Raw genomic sequence first — 21,255 nt, 5'->3', positions numbered from 1 at the left:
TTTTAGATCACTTGTTGTTCCCTGTCCCTGGTTTGTTAACACCCACTTCCTTTCCCTGCCTCCCCCTCTCTATGTCCCTCTCAGAACCGTTGGTCCCGTTGTTTTCTCCTCTAGATTGTTTATCCTGCCTATCTTATCTAGATAGACATGCAGAGACAATAATATAGACAAAACCAAGACAGAGCAAAACAAACCAACAAAAGAAAACAAAACAACAACAACAACAACAACCAATGACAACAAAAAAAGGTGTGTTTGTTGACCTTTAGGAGTGTTTTCTGGTCAAATCTGATGGGGTGCCATGCCCTGGTCCCAAAGTCTATTTTTGATATTCCCCAGGGACTTAATTGTTCTGCTCCCCTTGCTGCTCTGTTGCACGCCCTTAGTGTTTCAGCTCAGTGTGGTGGGGTCTGATCAGGCACAATTCCTCCACTGTGTCTCCAGTCTTGTCCCGCATAGTGCTATGGGTCAGAGAGGGATGTCGTGTCTTCTGGTGGAGCTGGCCCTATGGTCCTCTCTGTACATTGGCAACTCTGAGCAGGAATATCGTCCTTAGGGCTTGGTGGGTCAGGATGTGCTCCACTCTCTCTCCCTCCCCCTTCATTTGCTCCTGTGTGCTCTTTAGTGCTATCCTTCGAATTGAATTCTTCTGGGGAGAGAAGGGCTGTCCATGTAGTTGGGATAGGGGCTGGCTCCTCAGATCTCTCTATTGGTTCCTTGCTTCATGTTGGCATGTTGCATTCATGACTTGGAACACCGGGTTGAATTGTGGTACCTCTTTCTCTGTGGAGATATAAACAATATCCTCCCCTTGGGTGGGTTAGTGTCCTGTTTCCCTGCTACCCATTTCTTTTTCTTTCCCTCCGCTCCTTTTAAGTTGACTACCATATGTATCCCTGGATTTGGTCTGGCCCCTGACATACTACCTGGACCTTACACCAGGAATGTATGTATACAGTAGCTTTTCCCCTATGTCTCTTGAGTTTTTAAGCTTACCTCAGCAGACTAATGTTGTACTTGGCTTACTTCACTTAGCATAATTTCCTCCAGTTCTTCCCATGTGGTGATGTGCTTCATGCATTCATCACTGCTTTTTAGTGATGTGTAGTACTCCATTGTATGTATGTACTACAGTTTTTTAATCCATTCGTCTGTTGATGGAAATTTAGGTTGTTTCCAACTCCTTGCAATTGTGAAATGGGCCGTGATGAACATTGGAGCACAGATGTCTGGCTGTGACTTGTTTCTTGCCTCTTCTGGGTATATGTCCAGTAGGGGGGTTGCTGGGTCATATGGTAGCACAACTTCTATCTGTTTTAGATATCGCCAGATCGATTCCCATAGTGGCTGTACATACCTACAGGTCCACCAGCAGTCGATGAGAGTTCATATCTCACCACAGCCCCTCCAACACTTGTAACTTTCTGATTTTTTGAATTGGGCTATATTTGACAGTGTTAGGTGGTATCTCATTGTTGTTTTAATTTGTATTTCTCTTATGGCTAAAGATTGGGAACATTTTCTCATATGTTTACTGGCTATTTGAATTTCTGCCCTTGTGAAACTTCTGCTCAGGTCCTGTGCCCACCTCCTCAGTGGGCAATTAGTTTTGTTTTTTTTTTTGGTGGGGGGAAAGGTATCAGTATTATAGATTTTAGTAATAAGGTCTTTGTCTGATGTGTCATTGTTAAAGATGATTTCCCAGTCTGTGGGCTCTTGGTGAGTTCTTTCGATGTACACAAGTATATCTTAGGTATATCCCACTTATCAATTTGTGTCTAATTCATATTTGTGCCCTTCCCCATTTTTGATAGCCTATGTATTCCCTGACCCAAAATTCTCAGGTTTGTCCCAATTCCCTCATTGATGGCCTTAATAGTTTGGGGTTTTACCTCGATGTCTGTGATCCACCTTGAGTTTATTCTTGTGCATGGAGTGAGATAAGGAACTTACTTCATTTTTCTGTAGGTAGATATCCATTTTTCCAGCACCACTTGTTGAAGAGGGTATCTGCTTCCCATTTGATATCTTTAGGGCCCTTATCAAAGATCAGTTGTCTGGGGGGAGCAGACTGCTGACACCCCCAGGGAATACCAAAAGTAGACTTGGGAGACAGAGTGTAGCACCCATCAGACTCGACTGGAAAATACTCGTACAGGCCAGCAAACAGACCTTGAAATATTTATAGGCTTTTCCATTTTTGCCAGTGGCTTTCTTTTTGTTATTGTTATTTTATATTTGTTTTTTGCTGTTGTTGTTATTGTTTTGTTGGTTTTGACTTCCTTTGTTGTTTTATTTGACTTTGCCTGGTTTTTGCACTTATTACTGTATCTGTATGTCTATCTAGATAAGATAGGTGGGATAAATAATTTGGAGATGAAAAGAATTGGACCAATGGTTCTGGGGGGTGGGAGTGATACATGAGAAGGGGAGGGGGAGAAAGGAAGGGGAGGGAGGACCAACCCAGGGACAAGGAAACAACAAGTGAACTAAAATCAATGTAAGGAAATCTGTAGAATGCCTAGTGGGGCTCAATCAAGGGCAATGTAGCAGTGAGGAATTACTAAACCTGAATGAAGGATAAACATGATGGTGGGGCAAGAGGGAAGTAAAAAGGAAATAGAGGGGTGGTCATTATATAATTATTTGTCAATTTGCAGAGTAAGAATGTCGGGGCAGAGACTAGCCTGTCAATCAGATCAGAGCCAATGAGTCTTCTGTGTGGGCATGGCCTTCTCCTGAGAATTCTGGGAAATCTGGTATTTTCCTCCTTGGAGGTGGGAGACTCTCTGCTCACACCGTGGGAGACATAGCAGCTGACAAGACATGGACGCACACCGATGCAGAGACCCCTGCCAGTGCTGAGATATTTCCAATGCCACTGGATCCATAGACTTTCTACCCACCGGCCTGTGATCTTCTATAGTTGGTGTCATTGTATGTGTTTCGTGAGTCTGAAGAGGACTTTATAGATTTGTATGGGACATATGGGCTAATAGCAGACTTATGGACTTGATCTGGACTGGGCTGGGATGTTTTCTCAATGTTCAATTGTCCTTGTATATTAATATCTTGCTTATACACATATGTGTATCCATGAACTTGTTTCTCTTGTCTACCTAGACTCACACAAGAGGAAAGAACCAGTAGGCAAAGACATTTATAGAGGCCTAACTACAGCATGTATATATGCAAACATATATATGAGAGGGGAATAGAACTGTGTACTCATAGCTATATGTTAAGAATAACAATTGCAGATGGACATTGGGCCTCAACTCATGCACTCCCTTAACACAAGAACACTTTGTTATAACAATCCAGCATTCCTTGATGCTCACCTTCCTGACCTGATTGCTGAAGACAAAATGGGTGCATAAGCAAATGTGGTGAAGAAAGCTGATGATGCCAGGCTATAAAAAATAGTGTCTGGCGTCTTAAAGGCGTGAAGATATACAAGTGGCTATTTAGCTCAGAAGCAACAAAGCCCACATGGAAGAAGCACACCAGCCTGTGTGATCATGAGAGGTTGATGGGATCAGGTATCAGGCATCTAAGACCCAGAATAAAACCATACCCAAGGTGGTGGTGGTGGGGGCATGGAGTGGAGACCCAATGCCCATCTGTAGACAATGGGACATCCCCTTACAGAGGGGTCACAGGGAAGAGCTGTGCTAGTTCTTTGGTGCTTCCTTCAGCCCACTATCATGACCTTAATTCTACCTTACAAATTGGATTAGACCAGAACATGCATACTGCTAGAGGTAAGAGCCCGAAACACAGGGAATCCAGGATAAATAAACCCCTCGGGGCCAACAAGGAGAGTAGAGATACCAGGAGGATTAGGAGAGGGCAGGGGAGGGGAGAAAGGGGGAACCGATTGCAAGGATCAATTTAGAAACCCCTCCCAGGGGCATGAATAATGGAAAAGTAGGTGAGGGGCAATAGAGGATGATATTAAGATGTGGAAAAAATAATCTATAACTTATCAAGAGTTTGTGAGGGAGGGTGGATGGGAGAGGGTGGGGGAGGAAATGGGGAGTGGCTATTAGGGGCTCAAGTGGGAAGAGAATGCTTTGAAAATGATGATGGCGGCATATGTGCAAATGTGCTTGACACACTGGAGAAATGTATGCATTGTCATAAGAGATATAAGAGCCCCCAATAAAAGAATTTTTTTAAAAAAAGATCCGTTGTCTGTATACTGATGAATTTATTTCTGGGTTTTCAGTTATTTTTTCATTGGTCTGAATATCTGACACTGTACCAGTACTGTGCTGTCTTGACCACTGTGGCTGTATAGTAGGTGCTAAAGTCAAGTAAAGGAAGCTTTCCCACTCTGTCCTTCTTGAGCCGTTCTCTGCTAATTCTGTGCTTCTTCCTTCTCCATATGAAGTTGGTAATCAGAAAGATGATGGTATTTGTATCAGGATAGCATTAAACTTATATTGTGCCTAGGGAAGAACTGACATCTTTACTATATTGTGTCTTCCTATCCACAAACACGGAATATTCTTCCATTTGCTGAGGTCACTCTTGGTTTCTTGTAATAGTGTTCTGTAGTTTTCCTCATACAAATCTTTTGTTATTTTAATCAGGTATATCCCTAGATATTTCAGTTTGTGCTTGGCTATTGTGAAGGGTACTACCACTCTTCTGTGGTCTTGTCTGATGTGTATAGCAGTCCGACAGACTTCTGTTTGTTGATCTTGTATCTTGCCACTCTGCCATATTCCTCTATTGATTCCAGTACTCTCCTTGTGGAGCTTTTGGGATTTTCCATATATAAAATCTTGTCATCTGCAAATAACGATAGTTTCACCTCTTCCTTCCCCAGACAAATACTTTTGATGTCTTTTATTTGCCTTATCTAAGACCTCCAATACAATGTTAGGTAAAAGTGGGGACAAGGGGCATCCTTGTCTGGTCCCCCTTTGCAGTGGGATAGTGTTTGTCGTTTCTCCATTGACCACCACGTTGGCTGTTGGTTTTTCATATATAGCTTGTATTATATTGAGGAATTTTCCTTCCATTCCTATCTTATTGAGTATCTTAAACAGGAATTGGCGTTGGATGTTGTTCAATGCTTTTTCCGCATCTATCGATATTATCATGTGGTTCTTATAATTGTTTATGTCAATGTGGCTAATGATACTAATGGTCTTTCGTATGTTGAGCCATCCCTGCATCCCTGGTATGAATCCCACTTGGTCATGGTGTATTATTTGTTTAATATACTTTAGTATTCTTTAAAAAAAATCATTTTATTGGGGGCTCATACAACTCTTATCACAATCCATACATGCATCAATTGTATAAAGCACATTAAAAAATTTTAAAACTCTTATCACAATCTATAGTAACATCAATTGTGTAAAGCACATTTGTACATTTGTGTAAAGCACATTTGTACATTCATTTCTGTCATCATTCTCAAAACATTTGCTGTCCACTTAAGCCCCTGGCATCAGCTCCTCATTCCACCCCCCCTTCCCTTCCCCCTCCCTCATGAATGCTTGATAATTTATAAACTATTATTTTGTCATATCTTACACTGTCTGATGTCTCCCTTCACTTACTTTTATGTTGTCTATCCCCTAGGGAGGAGGTTATATGTAGATCCCTGTAATTGGTTGCCCCTTTCTACCCCACCATCCCTCCATTTTCTGGTATCGCCACTCTTGACACTGGTCCTGAAGGGATCATCCACCTTGGATTCCCTGTGTTTCCAGTTCCTATCTGTACCAGTGTACATCCGCTAGTCTAGCCAGATTTGTAAGATAGAATTGGGATAATGATAGTGGTGGTGAGGGGGTGGTGAAGCATTTGGGAACTGGAGGAAAGTTGTATGTGTCATTGTTGCTACACTGCACCCTAACTGGCTCGTCTCCTCCCACCTTCTGTAAGGGGATATCCAGCTGACTACAGATGGGCTTTGGGTCCCCACTCTGTGCTCCCCCTAATTCACACTGATATGATTTTTTGTTCTTTGGTGTCTGATACCTGATCCTTTTGACACCTCGTGATCACACAGGCTGGTGTGCTTCTTCCATTTGGACTTTGTTGCTTCGGAGCTAGATGGCTGCTTGTTTACCTTCAAGCCTTTAAAAGCCCAGATGCTATATCTTTTGATAGCCAGGCACCATCAGCTTTCTTCGCCGCATTTGCTTATGCACCCATTTGTCTTCAGCGATTGTGTCTGGAAGGTGAGCATACATGGAATTCCAGTTTCATAGAACAAAGTATTCTTGCATTGAGGGAGTACATGAGTAGAGGACCAATGCCCATCTGCTACTTTAGGACTAAACCTATACATATATGTACATAGATCTATTTTCCCATCCGCATATATAAATATATTTACATATGTACATGCCTTTATTTAAACCTCTATAAATGCCCTTTGCCTCCTAGCTCTTTCCTCTCTTTCCTTTTACTTTCCTCTTGTCTCACTATAATGCTCAGCCTTCATTTGGGTTTCAGTAATTCCTCTTGGTTACATTACCCTTGATCATGCACTACCAGGCCTCCCACACTCTCCTCACCACTGATTTGGATCACTTGTTGTTCCCTTGTCCCTGGATTTGTTAACACAACTTCATTTCCCCCCCGCAAGCCCCCCCAGAACTGTCAGTCCTGTTGTTTTCTCCTCCAGATTGTTTATCCATCCTATCTTTTTTGGACAGTCCTGTGGAGATAATAACCTTCACAAAAACAAGACAGAGCAAAACCAAGCAACAAAATAAAATAAAACAGCAACAACAACAAAAAGCCAATGACAAGAAACAAAAAAACAAAACAAAACCCCAAAACACAATACAAGAACTAAAAAAAAGAAGAGCTTGTAGTTAGTTGAAGGACTGTTTGTTGGCCTTTAGGAGTGTTTTCTGGTCCAGTCTGATGGGTGCCAAGCACTGGCTCCAGAGTCTAGTTTTGGTATTCCCTGGGGACTTTGTTCCTCTGCTCTCCTTGTTGTTGTGTTGCAAGCCCTTGGTGTTTTGTCTTGGTGTGGTGGGATCAGATTGGGTGGAGTTCCCACACTTTGTCTCCAGTGTTGTCCCCTGTAGGGCTATGGGTCATTGAGGGATGTCGTGTCTCATAGTGGACCAGCCATATGGTCTTCTGTGGACTGGCTGCTCTGAGCAGGAATATCATCCTCAAGGCTTGGTGGGCCGGATGTGCTGCACTCTTTCTTCCTCCCCCTTCATTTGCTCCCGTGTGCTCTGATAAGACATGTCCCTCTCCCTGAGCTGCCGCTTCAGTGCTGTCCTCTGTAATAAATTCTTCTGGGAGTATACTTTTGTATTCTATTGGCCAGTATTTTGTTAAGGATTTTTATATCAATGTTCATTAGGAATACCAGTCTGTAGCTCTCAATTCTTATGGTATCCTTGCCTGGTTTTGCTATCAGAATTATACTAACTTCATTGACAGGGCTTGGGAATTTGCTGTCTTTTTCTATGTTCTGGAAGAGTTTGTGTAGATTGGTGTTAGTTCTTCCCTGAATGGTCCAGGGGATATTTTGTTGGCAATCCCTTGGTAACTTTCTCTATTTCTTCTATTGCTATGGGTCTGTTGAGATTCTTTACGTCCATGGGGGATAGTCTAGGGAGGGATTGTTTTTCCAATAATTTGTCCATGTCTTTCAAGTTATTGAATTCATTTGAGCACAGGCCTTTGTAGTACTGTGTAATTATCCTTTTGATTTCATTAGGGTCTGTTGTAATATCCCGTCTTTCATCCCTCATCCTGCTATTGAAATTTGTTCCTTTCTTTCTTTGGTTAGGTTTGCCAGCGGTCTATCGATTCTGTTTATCCTTTCAAAGAGCCAACTTTTTTTTTTTTCTTTTTTCAGGGGCAGGTCAATAAGGCTTGCTTTTATTGAGTGACTGATCACTAGAACTGCCAAGCCCACTATGTACAGAGAAGAGAGGGGAGTTTATTTCTTGGTCTCTTCCTCCTTGGACAGAGTCTTGATGATCTCTTCTTTCTTGGTCTGGAGTCGCTCCTCTTGGTGCTTGCGTGCTTCCTTGATCTTAGACCTGTGCGCCTCAGCCTGGTTAGCCAGGAGCTTCTTGTGAGCCTTGTCTGCCTTCAGCTTGTGGATGTATTCCATGAGAATCTGCTTGTTCTTAAACACATTCCCTTTCACCTTCAGGTACAAGCTGTGATACATATGGTGGTCAATCTTCTTTGACTCCGGTGTCTCCTGAGCAGCCAGTGCAGAATCATCATCATCCTCACCCATGTGACCTTCTCGGGCAAGCAAGCATCGGCTTTCGCTTACCTATGATCATATGCCTGCCATTCTGACAGGCTAGGGTGTTTTGGGGGCACTGGGCCCGAGAATGGACAGTCACAGGCTTGCGGATGATAAAAGGCCATCTTTGATCAGTTTCCAGATTTGATGATGGGAGTTGGCATTGGAAATGTCATTGGTCTCGTTGGGGTCTAATCAGACTTTCTTCTTGCCACAGCGGGGATGCTGGAGGTGAGCCTCTTCTGAAGCCTGAGCGTACTCATGGCTGCGGCTGCAGCGCCGAAAGGGCAAGAACCAATGTTTGGCAGCATTATTTCCTCCACAGTTTTATTATTTTTCCTCTCTTGAGTCTCAGCCCTGATTTTTATTATTTATTTTCTTTTGCTATTAGTAGGATTGTCCTGCTGATGCTGCTCTAGTTTCTGTAAATTTTGTGCCAGCATATCAGTCATAAATCTCTCTTCCTTTTTCATGTGTGCATGTATTGCTATGAAACTTCCTCTGATGACTACCTTTGCTCTGTCCCATATGTTTTCCTTCATTGTGTTCTCATTCTGGTCGGTTTCTAGAAATTTAAAATTTCATCTCTGATCTGGGCCCATCCATACACACTCCTTTTGCAATAGAGAGTTATTCATCCTCCAATTGTTTGTCCTTGTCTTATTCATCTTCTTTTTGTTCGTTTCCAGCCTTATGGTACCGTGGTCCGAGAGAGAGGGCTATATGATATCCATGTGCTTAAATTTATGCAAATTTGGCTTATGCCCCAGCGTGTGGTCTATCTTCGAATAAGTGCCACGTGGGTTTGAAAAGAATGTGATTTTTTTTGTAGTTGGGGGAGAGCTCTGTAATTATCTATCAGGTCAAATAGTCTAATTATAGTGTTTAGATCTGTAGCCTCCTTGTTAAATTTCCTTCCCTGTGATTTATCTTTCTAATAGAGCAGTGTATTGAAGTCACCTACTATAATTAATGAGCCTGTGATTTCTTTTATCATCTTTTGGAGCATTTGATTGACATATTCTGTGGGTCTCTTGTTCGGGGAATATGTTTGAAATGCTTATGGATCCTTGGTCTACCATTCTCCTGAGAATTATATAGTATCCCTTCTCATCTTTTTTATGGTTTGCACTTTGAGTTCAATTTTATCCGGGATTAGGATTGCAACCCCTGCTTTTTTTGAATTGCTATTTACTTGGTATATTTTTCTCCAGCCTTTGATTCTCAGCCTATTTTTTACTGTTATCTTAAAAAATCTTTTTATTGGGGGCTCATACAGCTCTTACCACAATCCATACATACATACGTTGTCTGTAATCTTGAGATGTGTCTCCGGTAGGATGCAGATTAATGGGTTGTGTTTTTTAAGTTATTTTGTTAGCCTCATTCTTTTAATGCTGGAGTTCATTCCATTGATATTCATAGTTATTACGTTCATATGTGGACTCTGTGATGTCATCTTATACCTTTTGTGTTGGATGTTTTCCTACCTCCCTTTGTTATCAGCGTGTTGTGCATGTGTGTGTGCGTTTCATTCTTGATTTCTTTTCACCCTTGAGCCAGTGCTATCTTGGGGGCTGTTTTCTCTTTGTTGCCCTCTGGGTGGGGTTGTTCTATGTGGCAGTCTCTTATTTGTGCTTGGTGAGTGCTGTTCTTATGCTCATACTGGGTTGGCAAGGATATTTTGTAGGGCTGGGTTAAAGATAATGTTCTCTATCCTAGTTTAGTGAATATCTTCTAGGGTCTTATAAACTTTCAAGTGATCATCTAAAAACATCTATTAGTTTGTACTAATCTGGAGCAAGAAAATGAAATAAAAACAAATTTAATAAAGTAGTCTATTGATTTAACAGCTCTCATGAACAATGATCTCTATCCTATGACCCAAAGAACTAGGTAGATGGTGCTTGTCTACTACTACTGACCATTTTAACCAGGGACAATAGGTGCTTCCAAGTAGAATGGCATACAATTGAAGAGTAAAACTCAAAACTCTGAAAAAGGCCAGACTTACTGGAACAGTAGAAATGAGAGAAACTCCTGTGAATATTACCCTTTGAGTTTGTAACTGAAGTTACTCCTAGAGATCCTTTCCAATAAATAATAAATTGTCCCATAAAATGAACAATATCACCCAGGAATACCATATTCCTTTAAATTATCATCTAGACCAATGGTTCTCAACCTTCATAATGCCACAACCCTTTAATACAGTTCTTCATGTTGTGGTGACACCCCCCCCCAACCATAAATTTATTTTCCTTGCCCCATCATCACTGTAATTTTGCTACTGTTCTGAATTGGGCGACCCATATGAAAAGGTTGTTCAACTCCCAAAGGGGTCACGACCCACAGGTTGAGAACCATTGCTCTAGACAAAACCAAATGGCCAACATTTACTCCAAAGAAAAGGGGAGAAGGTAAGAAATAGGACAATGAAACTAGATTAATGGAAATGGAACAGAGTGGACATAATGAGAATGCTGATACATGATGTAAAATGTAACCAGTAGAGTATTACACATACACACCGAGGTAAATTAAAAATATTACTACTTTGATTCCAGTTCATACATACAGTAGTTTATACCAAACAAACCCTGTTTTAAAATGTCTTTGCTGTCAGTGGATGGCTGTAGACAAATTCTTTCCGTGATACACTTATTTTGTTTTACCCTAGGTTGCCTTAAAAATAAATAAAGAAGTTCAGGTTTTTTCGGCCAGGGGCGGGGTGAGATTGCAAAGGGATAATCTGGATAGATTGTCGGAAGGGATACAGGATGATCTCAAGGGTTATTTAAAGTTTAAGGAAATTGAGGACTGCACTGGTGAGTAAAAGCCAGGAAAGAGGCACTGAGGAGTTTTGTTTTTCCACAATGACAATGCACCTGCTTATTTTCCAGGGTAGCAAGAGCTGCTCTATGGAACTTTCCCTGGGAAATCTTAATCCATCTGCAGCTGTGATTTTGTCCCTTCAGGATTCTTTTTGTTTCCCAAACTCAAAGAACATTGAAAATGAACATGATTTGAGTCTCTCAAAAATGCCCAAACTGCTGTTTTGATTTTGTAAAAATTGAAGAGTACAGGAAGTTTAAGAAGCGTATAGGCCTCTATGGAGAATATACAAAGAAACAATAGTTCCACATTTTGAAAATTTTGTTTGAGAAAGGCTTCTATAATTTTATAGCAACACCCTTTCACACACACACACACACACACACAAGAATTAACATAGGGTTACAGTTTTTCTCTCCACAAATACTTCATGAAGTGAACCACAATAAAATGCACTGGCAAAGACCAAAAGTTGCAGCATCTTACATAAAAATGCAATTTGATTTTTAAAATGGCCAATAGAAGCCACAATAATCTGGTATGTCTCCTCACCCTGCCCCTATTATGCAGAAGCAGATTAAGAGGGAGTGGGGACAGGGTAGAGTGGAGTAGTTGACAACATTCTGAGAAACCTTATTAATATTTTAACTAATTTGTGAAGAAGTATATTTATGTTATGCTGGGTCAACTGAAGAAACAAATTCATAGACACGCATGTGCATGAAAAAGAGCTCTATATACAAGAGCAATTGAATATTGAGAAAACATCCCAGCCCAGTTCAGATCAAGTCAATATGTTCAATATTAGCCCGTATGTCTAATACCAGTCTATAAATTCCTCTTCAGACTCACAAAACACATGCAATGATGCTGAAGGCAAGAAGATCACAATCACAGGCCAGTGGGTGGATCCAGTGGCAGTTTAAGCATCTCAGCACTGGCGTGGTTCTCCATGTGGCTCTTCCAGCTCCAGGGCTCTAGCGAAGCTTCATGTGTCTTGTCCACAGGAATGTCTTTCAGGGAGTGTGCATGTGTCCTGCCTCCAGCAAGCTATTTATTTCCTTAGTGCCTCCAAATGAGGTCATCAAACTGCGACCTGATTGACAGGCTAGACTTCACCCCTCTACAAGTTGACACCATATTATGTAACTACCACAATACCAAAGGTATAGATAAGCAGTCCTAGGTGTGTGTGTGTGTGTGTGTGTGTGTGTGTGTGTGTGTGTGTGTGTGGTGACATGGGAAAGGGGAACTGTGGTAGTTACGTAATTTCATGTCAACTTGATAAATAGAATGTAGAGGTGGAGTCAAGCCTGTCAATCAGGTCACAAGGTAACACCCACAAGGAGGATTCTGTGAATTTCTTCTTTTTCTTCTGGGAGGAGGACCACACACTCTCTGCTTCACCTTCCTGCAGAGGACACACACTCAGGGAGCTGGAGGAGCCACATGGAGACCCACGTCAGCACTAAGATGTTTCCAAGAGACTTTGCACCCACTAGCCTGTGATCTTCCTGCTTTTTGTCATCATTGCATGTGCTGCATGAGTCTGAAGAAGAATATATGGACTAGTATCGGACATTTGGGCTAATATTGGACTTATGGACTTGGTCTTGGCTGGGATGTTTTCTTGATACACAATTACTCATGATATAAAGCTCTCTCTTGCACGTATATGAGTGTCTCTGGATTTGTTTCTCTAATCAACCCAGACTAACACCGGAACCAAGGGAAATGTCTTAGTGTGAAAGCCTCTGTATACCACCACGAGGCCTCGGCATAGATGGCAGGGACTCTAGGGCTTTCCGTATTTTAGAGAACTTAGTGGAACAGAGGAATTGATGTAAGCACAAAGAAGTGTAATGCACCCCTGGCTGTCTGGATTGGTTGGGATAGGTCACTTAATTTTATCTCACAAGAGAGCAGACACCAATATGGAAACTCAGCTCAGCTCTTTTTCTTGTTCTTATCTTGAAACCTTACCTTAAAGAAAATTGGCTAAAAAGTAACACCCCATTCTTGAACTGGTGGATGAAAACTGGTACATCTAAGAGCAAAGAGAAAGTTCAGAAAGTCTGTTTCTGCTAAGTATGAGCAAGATGAAACCCTATATCATATACTATTCAAACCTAGTAGAAAAAAACATGATTTTAAAAACACAGGTGAAGGGAATAACTCAAGGAAGTACATTTCTTATGAATATTTTGTGCTATAGATTCAGTAAGAAATCAAATTAAATAAAAGATGTCCAACCAGTGGTGAGAGTGGCAATACTGGGAGGGTGGAGGGAGGGTGAGGTGGAAAGGGGGAACCAATTACAGGGATCTACATATAACCTCCTCCCTGGGGGACAGACAACAGAAAAGTGGGTGAAGGGAGATGTCAGACAGTGTAAGACATGACAAAATAATAATAATTTATAAATTATTAAGGGTTCATGAGGGAGGGGGAGTGGGGAGTGAGGGGAAAAATTAGGAGCTGATACCAAGGGCTAAAGTAGAAAGCAAATGTTTTGAGAATGATGAGGGCAACAAATGTAGAAATGTGCTTGACACAATGTATGGATGTACGGATTGTGATAAGAGTTGTATGAGCCCCCAATAAAATGATTTAAAAAAAGATGTTCAAGATGCTTTATCAAGAACAATGGAATAAACGAGAAACAAAACACCATTACAGATCAGATCAATAAATTTACAACATCAAGGAATGAAATAGATTTGACTGAAAATGACATGGAAGAAAGACTTGAGAAAACCACCATGAACGGAGAGGAAAAGGGCAAAGAGAGTTAAGAATGGTGAGAAATTTAAAAATATGGTCAAGTCAAAGGTGATCCAACATAGGGATAATGGTGTCCTTCAGGAAGAAAATGCAACAAATTTAGCTGGATTTTTTTAAATTGAATTCAATTTCTTACTGAGTCTATAGCACAAAATATTCATAAGAAATGTACTTCCTTAGGTTGTTCCCTTCACCTGTGTTTTTACAATCATGTTTTTTGCTACTAATGAAATATTATGAGGAAAACTATTATTTTACACCAGAGAAAACTGAGTCAGAACAATAAGCAGAGAGTTATTCTGACTAAGTTATTGAACTTCAGGTTTACTAAAATAAAGTTTTCAGACATCCAAGAGGAAAACAAAAACAAAAAAGCCAACAAATCATCTATAAGGAAAACAGACTCACCTCAGGCTTCTCAATAGCAAATGTCAGTAAAAGAAGAAAAAGAAACCCTAGCCACAAGATTTTTAGAGAAAGAAGGAAAATAAAAATAAGAAAATATGACAAACAACCACCCCCACCCCCCAACAAACCCATTGCCACTGAGTTGATTCTGACTCATAGCTACTATACGTTGAGCCTTTAAGGGTGTAAATCTTTGTGGGAGCAGATAGCCTCTCTTTCTGCAGTGACTCGAGGGATTGAACCACAGACCTTGTGATTAGGAGGCAAATGCTTAAACTGAGAGCATCTAGCCACAAATAGTATTTTAACGCAAGGCGTCCTGGTGAGACTGTGGGATAAACAACAGGCTGCTAAACACAGATTAGTGGTTCAAACAAACCAGGGGCTCCGATGGAGAGAGATGAGGTTGTCTGATCCTGCAAAGATTGACAGACTCAGAAACCATATATGAGGGGGTGCCCCCAAACCACTAGGAAAAAGCTCAGCCGAGGGGAGCTTTTGTAGTATGCATTTTTCTCGTTAGATGAGTACCAAGCAACTCACTCCAATTTAATTCACCCAGTGGTGTTGCCTGAGAAGGTTCTCTCTGGTCACAGTGAACTTTTTCGTAAAAGCAGTTTTGCTTGAAACTCGTTTTTTGGTGATGGCTGATTTAAGAGAACAGTGTGTGACTGTGAAAATTTGTTTCCTGCTTCATAAAAATGCTGCAGAGACTGTTGTGATGTTGAACACAGCTTACAAGGACAACTCCATGAGAAAAAGTCAAGTGTATGAGTGGTCTTATGATTTCAGCACAAGTGAAATGTCGATTGATGACAAGCCTCGTTCTGGATGTCCGTCAATTTCCTAAACAGAACAAAATGTTGACAAAGTTCGTGCACTTATGCTCAAAGACTAATGAGGGACCATTGAAGAGATGGGGGAAGTTATATGGATTATCTTGAAGCTCGGTTCAGTGAATTTTAATGGAAGATTTGGGAATGAGAAGGGTCGCTGTGAAATTTGTGCTTTGTGTTCTGACTGACTGAGATGAAAGCACACGTCAAAATATGAAGCACTCCCAAACCAAAGATCAGAGACGATGCTCTTTTTTTTTCATGTGAGGGGGATATATTAAACTTATTGCCATTGAACTGAATAACTCAGGGAATGCAGACATTGGCTATTATTGAACAAACTATGTATCAAAGATCCCACCCACCAATATGTGAATAAAAAATGTAAAACCCAGGCATGATGATGCTAAAATAAAAGGATTAGCAATAAGCACTGAACTCATTTGAACATAGAATTAAGACTAAATAATTAGAAGAAATATGGTTATGGGGAGCTATAAATATTATAAATCATGGAAAAAATAGGAATAATATAAGTCACAAAAATTAGGAGTTGTAGTGTGGAAAATAAGAATGCAAATGATCTCATTTTAGAGCAAGTAGTCAATTAACACTTTTAATCAAGAAATATAGGTTCTCTAATTTCCTATTGTTTGTATATATTTTTTGCCCATAATCTTTGGGCTATTTCTCATATTAATGTTGCCTTTCTTCTTCAGACCCTTTTTAAACCAATGTGTCTTGAATAGTAATCTACATAAACTGAATACCTAATAAATGTTATTGAAGTCATTTTGCAGATTGCATGGGATTGTAAATTCCTTGAGGATTGGGACTATGTTTTATTCATCTCTGAATTCTGTCAGCACCTGGCACAGAGACTTGCACATAGTAGACTGTCAGTAAATGTTTTCTGAATAAATGAATTAATTTTCTTTGTCTCTTACACATTTTGTTGCTAGAACAATGGCTGAACACTAGCTGGAAATATAAGGGAAATGATCCAGAAGTGGATAATGTGATAAAGCTTGTCACCCACACTTGAAAGACCTATTATAAATGCTTCTGATGCCTCAATAAAGCCACTCTATTGTGTCCAGGATCCATCTTTCCTTAGTAAATAATTTCCTCTTATTCTAATTTAATCCTTCACACTGCCATCAAGATGATCGTTTTCTGAAGTCAGATCTGATCTTATCTCTTCTCTGCTTAACACCCCCACTGTTTCTTTCTTATTTGGACAATGAAGTCCAAATTCTTAAGAAAGACATTAAAAACCTTTCACAATCTGACTTCATTTCACCTCTCCCCAGGCAATATACTCCACATGCTAGCCATCCCGGGCTCTAAACAGTTTCTGGAACATGCTAAACACATTTGTTCTTCTATTTCTTTGCTTACCTGTTTCCTCTATTTAAAATGCCACTCCTCATCTAATATCCTTTTTCTCTCCTTCTTTCACCTGCCACCATAATACTCCATTCCTCAGGACCCAACTCCACTGTCTTCTTCTCTGTGAAGACTTAACTGCTGTCCACACTTAAATGACTGTACAGAAAAGCCCAGAATTAGCAGAGAACGCCTCAAGAAGGGCAAAGTTGGAGTGCTATATTTACCTGACTTTAGCACCTACTATACAGCCACGGTGGTCAAAACAGCATGGTACTGGTATAATGACAGATATTCAGACCAATGGAAAATAACTGAAAACCTAGAAATGAAATCATCAGCATACAGACAACAGATCTTTGATAAGGGCCCAAAAATATGAAATGGGAAGTGGGATGCCCTCTTCAACAAGTGGTGCTGGGAAAAGAGGATATCTACCTGCAGAAAAATGAATCAAGACCCTTGTCTCACTCCATGCACATGAGTAAACTCAAGGTGGATCACAGACCTTGAAGTAAAACCCCAAACTATTAGGGCCACCCTGGGAGAATTGGGACAAATCTAGGAACTTTGATGCAGGGAATATGTAGGCTATTGAAAATAGGGAAGGACACAAACACAGAGGAAGCATAAATTGACAAATGGGATATACTGAAGATAAAACACCTGTGTACATCGAAAGACATCGCCAAGAGAGTAATAAGAGATTCCACAGACTGGGAAAACGTCTTTAGCAATGACACATCAGACAAAGGCCTTATTACTAAAATCTACAATACTCTGCTAGCTACAATAAGAAGAAAACAATTAATCATCGAGGAGATGGGCAAAAGACCTGCACAGAAGTTTCACAAGAGCAAAATACAAATGGCCAACAAACATTATAAGAAAATGTCCCCAATCATTAGTCATAAGGGAAATGCAAATGAAGATAACTATGAGATACTATCCAACACCCTCAAAGATAGCCAAATTAAAAACCAGAAAGCAACAAGTATTGAAGGGGATGAGGTGAGATAGGAATTCTTATCCACTGTTGGTGGTTCTGTAGGTATGTGCAGCCATTATGGAAATCAATATGGTGATATTTAAAACAAATGGAAATCGAGCTACCATGTGACCCAGCAATCCCACGAGAGGGCATATAATAAACAGACTGCAACCACACATCTGTGCTCCAGTGTTCATTGCAGCACAGTTCACAATTGCACAGAATTAGAAACAACCTAAATTTCCATTAACCGATGAATGGATTAAAAATCTGTGGTACATACATACAGTGGAGTACTATGCATCCTAAAAAGCAGGGATGAATGTATGAAGCACTTCGCCACATGGGAAGAGTTGGAGGAAATTCTGCTAAGTGAAGTAAGCCAAGCACAAACGGACAAGTACAGCATGAGTCTGCTGAGGTAAGCTTAAAAAGCACAAGGGGTATAGGGGAAAAGCCACCAAATGCAGAAATTCCTGGGGTGCTGTCCAGGCACTCTGGTATGGGTCGGACCTAACCCAGGGATGCATATGGCAGCCAACTAAAAAAGGAAGGAAAGGGGGGGGTATGGATAGTGGGGTGTGGGATACAAAAAGACTTTTCCCAATTTTTTTCCTCCAAATATATGCCAAACCTAAGAGGCTGCTTGCCAGCACATGGTGAGAGGTCAGCTGTTTGGCGATATTCTCCCTGAAGGCATCAGCCACCCAGAGCAGTCAGACTACTGTCTGGTCCACCTTGGTGGGGCTCACCCCCGACTGCCAGGGGGAGTGACTGTTCCCTGGAGAGCTCAGCACAGCTCACACCCGCTCAGTGACAACCACCGTCAGACTGCCATCCTAAATCTAGGCTCCTCCATCTTGTCCTGTGTGGGCCCCTAATCCCTCCTCCTCCCACCGCATGTGCACCTAGACTGTGCCCTCCCATTGCTGTACTGCCTGTGCACTGCCCCTTCCTGTGACGTATGTCGCTACCTGTAATCAGGGGGCTTGCACGCCCCCAACTATATATAAGCCTGGGTTAGAAATAAATCTCTCTCCCCTACCCTCTCCTCCGCCCACACTGGCTGCTGAGATCATGGCCATCCAAGAGGTGAGCATGCTACCATAAAATGTGTCTGCCTCCTTTATTTTACTCTCTCTCCTATTTCTATGACTTTACTATCATCTTTATATATTATCACCATACATTTGTGCCTACGGACCCATGATATTGCTAGGGGCTGGTCTCCCTGGACAGAGGGGAAAGGGCACTAACACACAGGAGGAGGGTATTGTTCATGTCTCCACAGGAAAGCAAGAAAGGGACCAGACCTCAACCCGGAGTACCATACCAGCATGAAGCAGTGAAATAACAGCAAAGCAAAGCAAAGCAAAGCAAAGCAAAGCAAAGCAAAGCAAAGCAAAGCAAAGCAAAGCAAAGAGAGAGAGAGAGAGAGAGAGAGAGAGAGAGAGAGAGAGAGAGAGAGAGAGAGAGAACCGCAACTTGGCCCACCAAGCCTCGAGAACCTCATTCCGGCTCGGATCAGCCAATGCACAGAGAGGACTGTGGGGCTGGTCCCAACATGAGACACAGCACCGCCCCCCCACTAACCCACATGGCTACAGTGTGGGAAGTAAGCCCGGTCTGACGCCCCCTCAAACCAGAGCAAAAAACGAAGGGGACACACAGAGCAGCAAGGTGACCAAAGTAAGGACATACCCAAGAAATCCTGGAAATAGACCTCAGAATTCGGGGGCAGGGCATGACACTTTACCAGATCTGGTTGGAAAACATTCAGAAGGGTCAGCAGACAGACCTGGAACTATTGATAGCCCCCCCCACTTTTTCCTCCCTTTCCCTTTTTCTCATGTCTATCCATATCAGATAGGCAGGATAACCAATCCTGAGGAGAAAGCAATGGGCTGATGGCTGGAGTGGGGTGGGGCGCATGGGAGAGGAGAATGTGGGAGAAACGGAGGGGAGCCAAAAACCCAGTGTCGAGGGAGCAATAAGAGACCTAAAATTGATGGTGAGGAGGGCATAGAATGCATGATGGGGTCTGATCAAGTGCAATGTAGCCAAGAGAGAGTACTGAGAGTCAAATGAAGGTCGAACATGATAGTGGGACAGGAGGAAGGTAAAAAGAAATAGAGGAAAGAGCTAGAAGGCAAAAGACATTTATAGAGATATAAATCTAGGCATGCACTTATGTAAATATATTAATATAATGGTAGAGATATAGGTCTATGTACATATATTTAAATGTTAAGTTTTAAGGTAGCAGATGGGCATTGGGTCTCTACTCAAGTACTCCCTCACCACAATAACACTTTGTTCTAATAACCTGGCATTTTGTGATGCTCACCTTCCCAACACGATCTCTGAAGTAAAAATGGGTGCACAAGCAAATGTGGCGAAGAAAGCTGATGGTGTCTAGCTATTAAAAGATATAGCATCTGGGGTCTTAAAGTCATCTAGCAGGGAAGCAAGAAAGCCCACATGGAATAAGCATACCAGGCTGTGTGATCATGAGGTGTTGATGGGATCAGGTATTAGTAGACACCCCCCCCCCCCCCGCAAAAAGCAGATATGCTGATGCAAATGATAGAGGTTGGACTGGAGACCTAAAACCCAGTTGTAGACAACTGACATTCCTTCACAGAAGGGTTACAAGAAAAGAATGAGATAGTCAAGGTACAGCCCCGGAACACACATTCCTCTAGTTCTTTAATGCTTCCTCCCCTCCACTATCATAACCCCAGTTCTACCTTACAAATCCAGCTAGAACAGAGCATGTACACTGGTACAGATAAGAGCTCTCGATAGACAGAAACCAGGACAGATAACCCCTTCAGGAACAATAATGGGCGCAGCAATACCATGGGTAGGGGGAAGGTGTGGGAAGAAGGGGGAGAAAGGGGGAACTGTTCACAATGATCAGTGTATAGCAACCCCCCCCCCCAGGGTGACAAACAACAGAAATATGAGGGAAGGGAGACAGCAGATGGTGTAAGATATGAAAATAATAATGATTTATAATTTATTGGGGGTCCACAAGGGTGGGAGGATGGGGAAGGGAGAAAAAAAAAGAGGAGCTGATACCAAGGGCTCAAACAGAGAAGAAAATATTTTGATAATGATTATGGCAGCAACATATGTACAAATGTGCCTGATACAATTGCTGTATGAATTGTTATAAGAGCTGTAAGAGCCCCCAATAAAATAATCTATTAATTAAAAAATAATAAATATGCGCGCAATTTGTTGAGTTCCTGTAGTACTTTGCTCATGCTCTGCATATTGCACATATATGTGACACCTAGATTGCAAGCTTCTTGGCGTCTGGATCATGCCTGACATATTCTAGTGCCACTGAGTTAGTTTTGACTCATAACAACCTGGTGCAAAAAAGAATGGAGCCTTCTTGGTCCTGCGCCGTCCTCACAATCGCTGCTGCTTGGGCCCCTTGTGGGGGCGACTGTGGCAGCCCACCTCTTTGAGGGGCTCCCTCTTTTTGCTGACCCTCTACCAAGCAGGGTGTCCTTCTCCAGGGACTGGTCTCTCCTGACAATATGCTACAAGTGTGTGACACAAACTCTCGCCATCTTCAGTCTTCCTTTGTAGCCTTTTAATCCCAGGTCTTTCACATTTCATTGTAACATCTGACTTTGTCTTCTTGAGCTGTCCTTTGACATTTGCTGCACATCTCTTAGTACTTCATCATTTCTCCCATTCACTGTAGCTACTTCCCACTCAAATGCAAGTTTCAG

The 21,255-nt window shown here is 41.6% G+C and overlaps 1 pseudogene; it reads right to left on the bottom strand.

Moving 5' to 3' along the window:
- Positions 1 to 7,938: 7,938 nt before the first annotated feature.
- On the bottom strand, positions 7,939 to 8,523 carry LOC142426329 (large ribosomal subunit protein eL19-like; annotated as a pseudogene).
- Positions 8,524 to 21,255: the final 12,732 nt, after the last annotated feature.

This window comes from Tenrec ecaudatus, chromosome 14, assembly GCF_050624435.1.
Source record: "Tenrec ecaudatus isolate mTenEca1 chromosome 14, mTenEca1.hap1, whole genome shotgun sequence".
NCBI classification, from domain to species: domain Eukaryota; kingdom Metazoa; phylum Chordata; class Mammalia; order Afrosoricida; family Tenrecidae; genus Tenrec; species Tenrec ecaudatus.
This window is presented reverse-complemented; position numbering and strand designations above follow the sequence as displayed.